The following is an 8,652-nucleotide window of genomic DNA, read 5'->3' on the forward strand; positions in this document are numbered from 1 at the left end:
TAACTGTGGTATATTAAATTACTCTCTCCATCCCCACTCAACAAGCTACAGAGTTCACATAACTTCTCCGTTAATTAAATTAAGAAAAATCTAGTCATGTACAGTCCTGTTGAAATTTCTTATCCTGTGCCCCCATGCCTTCCCCTGGCATTAACTGTTTGGGAACTTCTCTAGGGAAATGGGGAGAAGATGACAGACATCTTGAGCCTCTTGCTAACTGCGGTAGTGCTGGGAGTTCATGCCTGATTTCACTCTATTTTTCTTGGATCCACTTATGAATAATGTCATCTACCAAAATGGTGACCCCCACTTAGAAGGTCTAGCACAGTTTTCTAGGGGACTGGTGTTCAGTTTTTCTCTAGCCCCTGTTAAGAACCCTCTCAGAGACAGCCAGCTAAGTGTCCCTTTAATCCCAGTTATGACTCATAACCTCACTGTTTCTCTGGAAGGAACAATTCCACACGTGGAAAATATGTGGGCCTTTCTCTTGTTCTTATCTTATTAGCTAATCATTGTGGTCCCTTATATGAGGGCACAGGGAAATATCAGGTCATCTTCTGAATGTTCTAAGGGCTTTGGGGTGCAGGTTTGCCCAGGCTTCTCCCCAGGCACCTGGGGAGAGCACCTACTACAGTGTTTTCTTTTTCATCAGCTGTCAACTGCTCTCAAAAACCTTCTCACTTCTTCACGAAACTCTCTTCAGGTGGCCAGTATCCCTCTCCATGTTTAGGTTCCCACTTCAGAGAAAGTGTCAATTTCTTCAACAATTTTGTCATGAGAATTAGCTTCATTTGAATGGCAGCACCAAGGCAGACTGGCAGAATATGCCACTTAATGACCACCTAAAAGGCTAAAAAAACATCCTTCCTTCCAACAGGCATTCCTAGTCTCTACTTGTGGGTTTCTTGAATCACTCCATCCAACTTTGAAAAAGGAAAATGTTCTCTTTCACCTCAAAATTATAAAGATTTGTTTCATCCACTCTATTGTGCCTTAGTCTTTTCTTATAGCCCAGGTGGAAGGATAAGAACTGAAAGTATGGGAACATGCATTTCTTCTGAGTGGTAAGCTTGAAAAATCTGTCTGGTCTTCTTGTTGTCTGCTTCCTATAAAAGGTGAGAAATCTATCACTTCTTTGTTTCCTGTGAGTGTGGTCTGTTTTCAGGTCCACAGAATCCCCTCACACAATCAGCCATGTATCTATATCTATCTATCTTATCAAATTTTTACTCTCTAATTTGTTTACAGATGTTGTAAATATCTAACACAAAATACGTATCAGTATCAAAATCAACTAAAGTTATAAAGTTTTGGAAGTGGTATTAGATAATTGAACAAAATCCTGTGTAAACCTGTTGACATGTCTGAAAAAGAAAACTATAAAAATGGTGTTCATCTTATAATTAAGTTGATTATAAACAGTATACCAAAATTAATAATAGTTCAACACTCCATTCTGTGTTATAAGAATTGGTGCATAAATGGTATAATTGACCTCCATTTTAACTCATTTGCAAAGTAGTACAAACAATTCATTCCTTAAAATACACTAACCTTGAAAAAATCAGTTGAGCATTTAGTTTCCAAGAATCAATCAGTAGGTCTCCAAGGTTATTTATACTTTCTATTTATTATAATTAAACATAATTATTAGATAAACTCTTAAAATATTATTGAGAAATACAGTGTTTTTCTATAAAAATCATAGTTGAATGTTTTGAAAAGCTCACTAACCGTAGAGAAAATAAAATATATGACTGGTTAATTGAAGTGTTGATTAGACAGTTATGAATGATTAGAGAAAACCACTGGGAGAAAAATACTGAACTTAAAATGCTTCTCAATTGTCTTTAAGTTCTCACTCCACATAAAAAAAATGAAAATAGTCATTGTATATGATAAATTTGGGTATGCTTTATGCAAGAAATATGGTTTAATGCTTCAATCATACTGTAGTAGAAGGACTTGGTCTTACATGAAATATTAAGGAATGATCATGATTAGGTGTTTTAAACCAAAAAAAAAATTGAACTATAAACCAATGTTTAATGTTTTCCTACTTTTACTAATGCGTTCTTTGGGGTCCTCAATAATTAGAAGAGTGTAAAATAATCCAGAGAATAAAATGTTTGGAAAACAATGACCTAAGTCAATCTAGGCTGAATCAAGGCATCACAGACTATGAACTAATGCTCACCACAGATTTCCTCTTGATCTGTATGATTTCTGAGCAGTCATTTACTTTACAAAGAACTGTCTCCTCCTTTCACTCTGATGGCTGGTGAAATTCCCTTCTTTGATATTACTGTTGCCCACCAAACTGTGATTACCCTTCCTATGTAAAAAAGAACAGCCTTCTAAGAAAGTGACCTGCTTTAGCATATCAGACACTTTAGTACAATATTGTAGCCCTTTCTAGCACTGTTTGAACAGACTATGGATAAATATAATAAACCTGATTCATGTTTAATTTATATATAATATAACATAAATATTAGAATTTACTAAAATTGATAAGATTAGGTGAAACTTTGTACAGTTCAGGTGCCACAGACATGGAACTCAAGTATAGTTAAGAAAGAAAACAAGAACTTAATCTTTTATTTTACAGTTTATAATTTGAGAGCAGGAAACTTAATGCCACACATTTTGAACAATGCTAGTCCTCTAACTTTGGTAGAGCCAGTCTGATGTTTTTCTTGAGTCCTTCCATATTAATTGGAATAATACCATAATTGAAATAATGTTATAGAACACAGAAAATAGTTCTATGAAAGCAAACTCAATGTAAAATTATTTATAACTCTCCATTTGAATTAAACATTTTATTCAATCATATCATTTCTGAGTTAATATTTAATTGAAAAATATCCAGTGTGAAGTATTAATAGTTCTTTGATTTGTATGTTTGTTCTATTAAGTTTTTCTTTGTCCATCTACTTAATTGATTTTGGTTCACTTTAGAAATAATGTTGTTTTAGCTATGAAAGTTACTGAAACAGATTATTTGCTATTATTTGTAATTTCAGGAGGGTGTTTGCTGCTCCTTTCTAGAATTGCATGTCTTCGTGGTGCCTTAGGATGCTTTTTTAATTTTTAAATATAATTGTTCTATGCTGTTGTATAATATTGTGTAGTATAAATTGAATTCAAAGATAACTAGATTCTGAGTTTTAAAGTTCTAATGTAATAACTGCACAGCTGGGAGTAAACCAAATTTTGAGGCACCAATATAATAGGAAACTGAATTGGGTATCATTGTTAATAAGCATGGTCTCACTGAAACAAACGGTGCAGAATTCCCATTCACATCGGAAAGCCTTGGAACAATACAAATAATGCATAATGAGATTGTTGCTTAACATTGATCATTCAGTAAATTTATATTGAGCAGTCAATGTGGTCTCTGCCTTACACTAAGCACTAAGGATTCTGAAACAAATAAATAAAATGCTCTTTGTAACCTCAGTTTACTGACTCTCTGTGTGTTGATGTTAAGTAGTTAGTCAGACATGAGCAGCAAGGAGGTGACCATCACAGAAAGACAAGAGGGGAACAATCAAGTCACACCCCAACTGTCTGGGGACCCTCCCCTGACATTAGCAGCAAGGAGGTGACAGCGGTGAAAAGATAAGCGAGGAGTAGTCAAGTCACAGCCCAACCCTCTGGGGACCCTCCCTTGACCCCACCCAGAACGGGTGAATCTATGGTCGGGTGGTGGGCAACTCACCCTGATAAAGAGGGGGCACAGTAACACGAGGAGACTTCCCCAGGCTGCACATGCCCCGACTAGACAGGTGTGAAGTGGTAGTCTGCAGTTCTTTGCTTGCTATCACAACGACGGAAACTGCTGGTCTGGGTCTTCCGTGACCTCCTCTGTTGAAGCTATTTGACCACAATTCATGCCAAGCCAGTAACAGTGATATGTTACCTAACTCTAGGAATACAGTCATAGTTCTTCCTAGATTTAAAGGGATTTTATAATCTTGAAAAAGACAATAACCTCAATTCCTCATCATATGTAGATACTGTAGCTCATACAAGAGGGAAAAAAGGAATTGGTTCTCTTTTGATCCTTCTTTTTGCTGAGAAAAATAATCATTATCAATTGATGTTTGCCAAGAAATGGTATGTCCAAACTTTTCTGCTTATTTTAACAATTTTTTAAAGGAGATTAAAAACCAGGAAACTGCACAACTAAGTCAAATTATTTCTAATCTTCTTTTATTAGCTATTTTAATTAAAGAGTTTGTAGAATAATGCGGAAGGGAAAAACAACTATCCAGTTACCTTGCAGGCTTTGCAAAAGGAGAAACAGAGCTAGCGAAGGGGGTTGAAAAGTGAAATGAATTAATGTTCACTAAATAATTTGACTTTAAAATTGCCCAATTATCTTTCAGGTAGTGTTTTCCACAATTTTTCTATGTTAAGTGAAGAAATGCCTGACTACCTTTAAACTCTTATCATTTTGGGAGGAGGATTTTTTTTTTAACCTGAAATCTATAAACCAAAGTATGATTACTTTTAATCAGTTATTACTTAAGAAGAGTGACATTCTTAACCTGGAGTCTGATATTTTGAGGGGCAGAGATTGTACCAGGAAATAAAATTACTTGTGTTTTTTTCACAGTAAGGCAGTAGAATTGATGGTGTTATTCTGGGGACAATTTTGTGTCACAAGATGGTCCAGGGTACAATTTCTAGTAGTGAGTGCAGCCATCTTCCACTTCAGATGGATCTGGGCAACTGGATCACAGATTTACTCTCTAATGCAGGACCTGATATTAACCTCCAGTCACTACAGTGGCTGTGGGGATGCAGACAAAACACAGTGTCCTAAAGGTTTACCTCTTTTAACTGCAAAATCTTCATATCACTGTAATCAGCTGAGTCCTGATGATTGCCTGGAGCCTCTGCTCTGCCTTTGCCAGATTAAATTCCAGTGTTTGTATTTCCTCTCACCTATTAAGCAAATGTGGATAAATCACAGTGTGTACAGAACATACCTTAGAATTAGGCAGATAAATAAGCAGCAAGCTCTTGCAAGCAGAGTTACACCCCACCAATGTCGGGATTATGATAAGGACTCACTGAGGTGTTTTCCATGGGAGTTACTCATCCTCTTATCTAGACTAGACCCACCATTTAAACAAAAATATAGCCTCATAATATGATGTTAATGTATCCTGTAAAAGTCCAACTCTATTACCACTCTAAATTTTAAAATATTTTGTGCCACTAGATTACTGTCCTTTCACATGCCAGCAAGTTAATCTCCCTACAATATAACCCTCACCTTGCTGATGGCTGCCCATTTCAAATCCATTCAATAGCTTGTCTTTGCCTCCAGAATGAAGTCAACACTCCTTTGCATGGTGGATTTTTCTGGATTCAATCAATCCCAAGTTACATAAATCTAATACAAATTCAAGATGATGTAAATAATATAATTTGCTTTTATAGTTATCATTTATAATAGGAATGATGATGGAAAAAACATACCAACTTCTTCTGATGGTGTTTTTTCAGACTTTTGTTCTTTACTAGAGATAATGTTAATAGTTAGCTCTGAGATTAGCATCTTTATATTCTGTAATCCACGAAGAAGTAGAAATAGATTTTTTGCTTAAGAACTGAGGGGGAAACAGTTTGGAATCATTTTAGTGCTCTGGGCAAGAGTGGGACTCTAAAATAAATAGCCCTAGTACATAGGGAGGAGGAGAAGTCTAAAAGTAAGACAGATGTTGTTATCAGAAAATGGGAATGGATGTAGGACAGACAGAAATTTTAGAGGTCCCCTTTATAAGGCAATAAAATTCTTCATAATTTAGCCCCATGCCTCCTATTTCCCCTGCATTGATATTAATACATCACATATTCCCACATTCCATTTATTTAAATTATAGTGAAATCTGCCTATCTTACTCTCCTCACCCTCCTCTCTCTCTCTCATATCTGCTTTCTCTAGACTATTTCCTCTTCCCAAATCCTTTATATCCGTAACTCAGAACTCCACCTTATATGTCAAAGCTCAGTTTGAGTCATAATTTCCTCTGTGAAGCCACCCCCCAAATCTCCAGCTGTTTGAGTTGCCCATCCCCTGAGCCTCCCACCCTTAGTCAGAACGGATGCTCTGCATCCTTATTGTATTTTAGTGGATCTGTTTCTCCCACTTTACCTCCTCCATTTTATCTAGGTTAGGCATTATGATTTTTAATTTCTTCATCTCAAGTGTCTTTCAAAGTGTTTGGGAGAGTAATGAGCAAAGAAATGAGTAAATACTCACCCATTGAATAAATCATAGCAATAATCACATGAAAATCCCTCAGTGAAAATAGCTCAAGGCTCTCCATCAGTGGGCAGGATTCACTGGTGAAACCCAGCAGGAAGCTGTGGGGCTTCTGGGCATGAGAGCCTTTCTGTGTCCCACATTTCTGACCTTCCCTGAGTTCCAGAGCAGATTCAAGCAGCTGATAATCAGGGAAGAGAGGGAATGCAGCGACAAGGGAGGTTCAGTCATGAGACAACAGTGGAGACTTGGGACATGATCCTGGTTCTGCCTCAAGAGATACACATAATATCTTTGAGCTCTTCTGCAGAACTAAAGCCCCCAACAAATGGAAGATGTTAACTGCTTGATGAAGCATTTTTAATTCCAGAGAAAGTGTTACAGTTTGATAACCTCGAGACCCACAGAAGCTCATCAATAGACCATCTGAGACCTGATTAAAAGAGTGCAGGCCCTGCACACAACTGATCTTTATCAGCAACCCCGCCCTTGAACCATTGCTGTAAAACTCCCCACCGAATCCCCCCAGGCTGGGACACACAGTTTGGAGGGCAGGAGCCCGTTGTATCCCCCTTTGCCTGGTAAAGCAATAAAGCTATTCTTTTTTGCTTCACCCACAACTCTGTCTCTGAGATTTGATTCAGCACAGATGCCGAGTTTTGGCATCGCTGGGAAAATAGATAGCAGGGGTTAAATGGAGATCCACAGCACTCTTACATGTTTGATGGAGTGACTTGTGGGTCTAACACAGTGGAGGAAGATGGGTGGACCACAGCCCCAGGTAACAGTTAGGAACTAAATACACTGCCTACTGTGATGATGGACGCGACCAGCATTCTGTTTAAGGCGTGGGGAGCTTGAGAATCACGTTTCCCACAGGGAAGCTTGCAAAAGGCAGCATTTCCTAAACGTTTTTTTTTTTTTTCTACCAATGTGACTAAGTATTCTGTGAAAAGATGCATGCAGTCAAGTGAGTTGGGAAACTGGCATGCAAACAAAATTAAGGAAGCCTTTCACTGTGGAACTTGTCACAGCTCTGCTATACATTGTGAATCTCTAAAACAGGGTGGTGACAGGCACGATTTTTCAGACACTTTGACTACAGAATCCCCCCAAAACCTACTAACGTCGCACAACTGAGGTTCCCTGAGTGCTACTATGGTTAAATGACAGTGGGCCAGAGTCAAATGAATCTGCAGTCAGAACTTAGGGGTGTTAATTTACATCAATGTAATGTTTACAGTAATGTAGTCCCTGGAAGAAATTCAGGGCGTTCATCCAAAAAACGGGCACAAAATATGTACATTTCAGAATGGAAGTGGTATTTAAAGAGGAAGAATACTTTACCTTTGGCAACCAATAGTTGAAAGACTATATGCTATAAGAAGTGAACTTTCTACCTGAGAAAAATAGAGAAACGGGTCAACTAACATAGGTCATGGACAAGAGATAGGATTGTCCAGTGAAGGCACAGCCATTTCTAGATAACTGTTCTCTAGTCTATAGCATGATTTCTCAATAGCCTCCAATGAAACCACATTTTTTTCTAATAACATACTTATCTCTTTAGTAGACCATCCCAGTATCACCTAAGTCTCTGTGATCCCTTGTTACATGTCTCACACTCCCCTCCCCATAATTTAATATCCATGACTTTATTATCCCCCCCAGAAATAGCTTTTCTCCTTATTGCCTTTCTCTTCATGTACTTAAACTATTAAAACTGCAGCCTATAATATTGGCAGGTATCTGGATAAATATAACAAATAACTAAATTTTAAAAAATCACATTTCTTACAGACAAAGGAGGAATTGATCTTCAAATCCTTCCAAAAGAATGAGAATATGTATCAATGATATTGATGATTTATACATGTATATATATATATATATATTATCCTGCAGAAAGAAACATGTCTATGTATGAAGCAATATGAAAGTTACTATTCTGTCACACACATGGAAATAATGTGATTATTGAGGCAGAACAGTTCATATGTGTGGAGATGACTAGTGTATACAGATAGGAAGAGTCAGAAGGAAAAAGTGAGTTTGATCCTAACTTCTGATTCCTAAACCACTCTCCTCTCCACACGTTAAAAGTTAAAGAACTGGGCTTCCCTGGTGGCGCAGTGGTTGAGGGTCCACCTGCCGATGCAGGGGACACAGGTTCGTGCCCCGGTCCGGGGAGATCCCATGTGCCGCGGAGCGGCTGGGCCCGTGAGCCATGGCCGCTGAGCCTGTGCTCCGCAACGGGAGAGGCCACAAAAGTGAGAGGTTCACGTACCACAAAAAGTTAAAGAACTTATGGAGCTTTAAAAATGCCACAAACAGGGTACATGCTCAGGAGTAGGATTGCTGGG

The sequence above is a fragment of the Delphinapterus leucas genome, chromosome 12, assembly GCF_059928025.1.
Source record: "Delphinapterus leucas isolate spDelLeu-1000000601 "Yukka" chromosome 12, BTC_Dleu_Yukka2, whole genome shotgun sequence".
In the NCBI taxonomy this organism is placed as follows: Eukaryota; Metazoa; Chordata; class Mammalia; order Artiodactyla; family Monodontidae; genus Delphinapterus; species Delphinapterus leucas.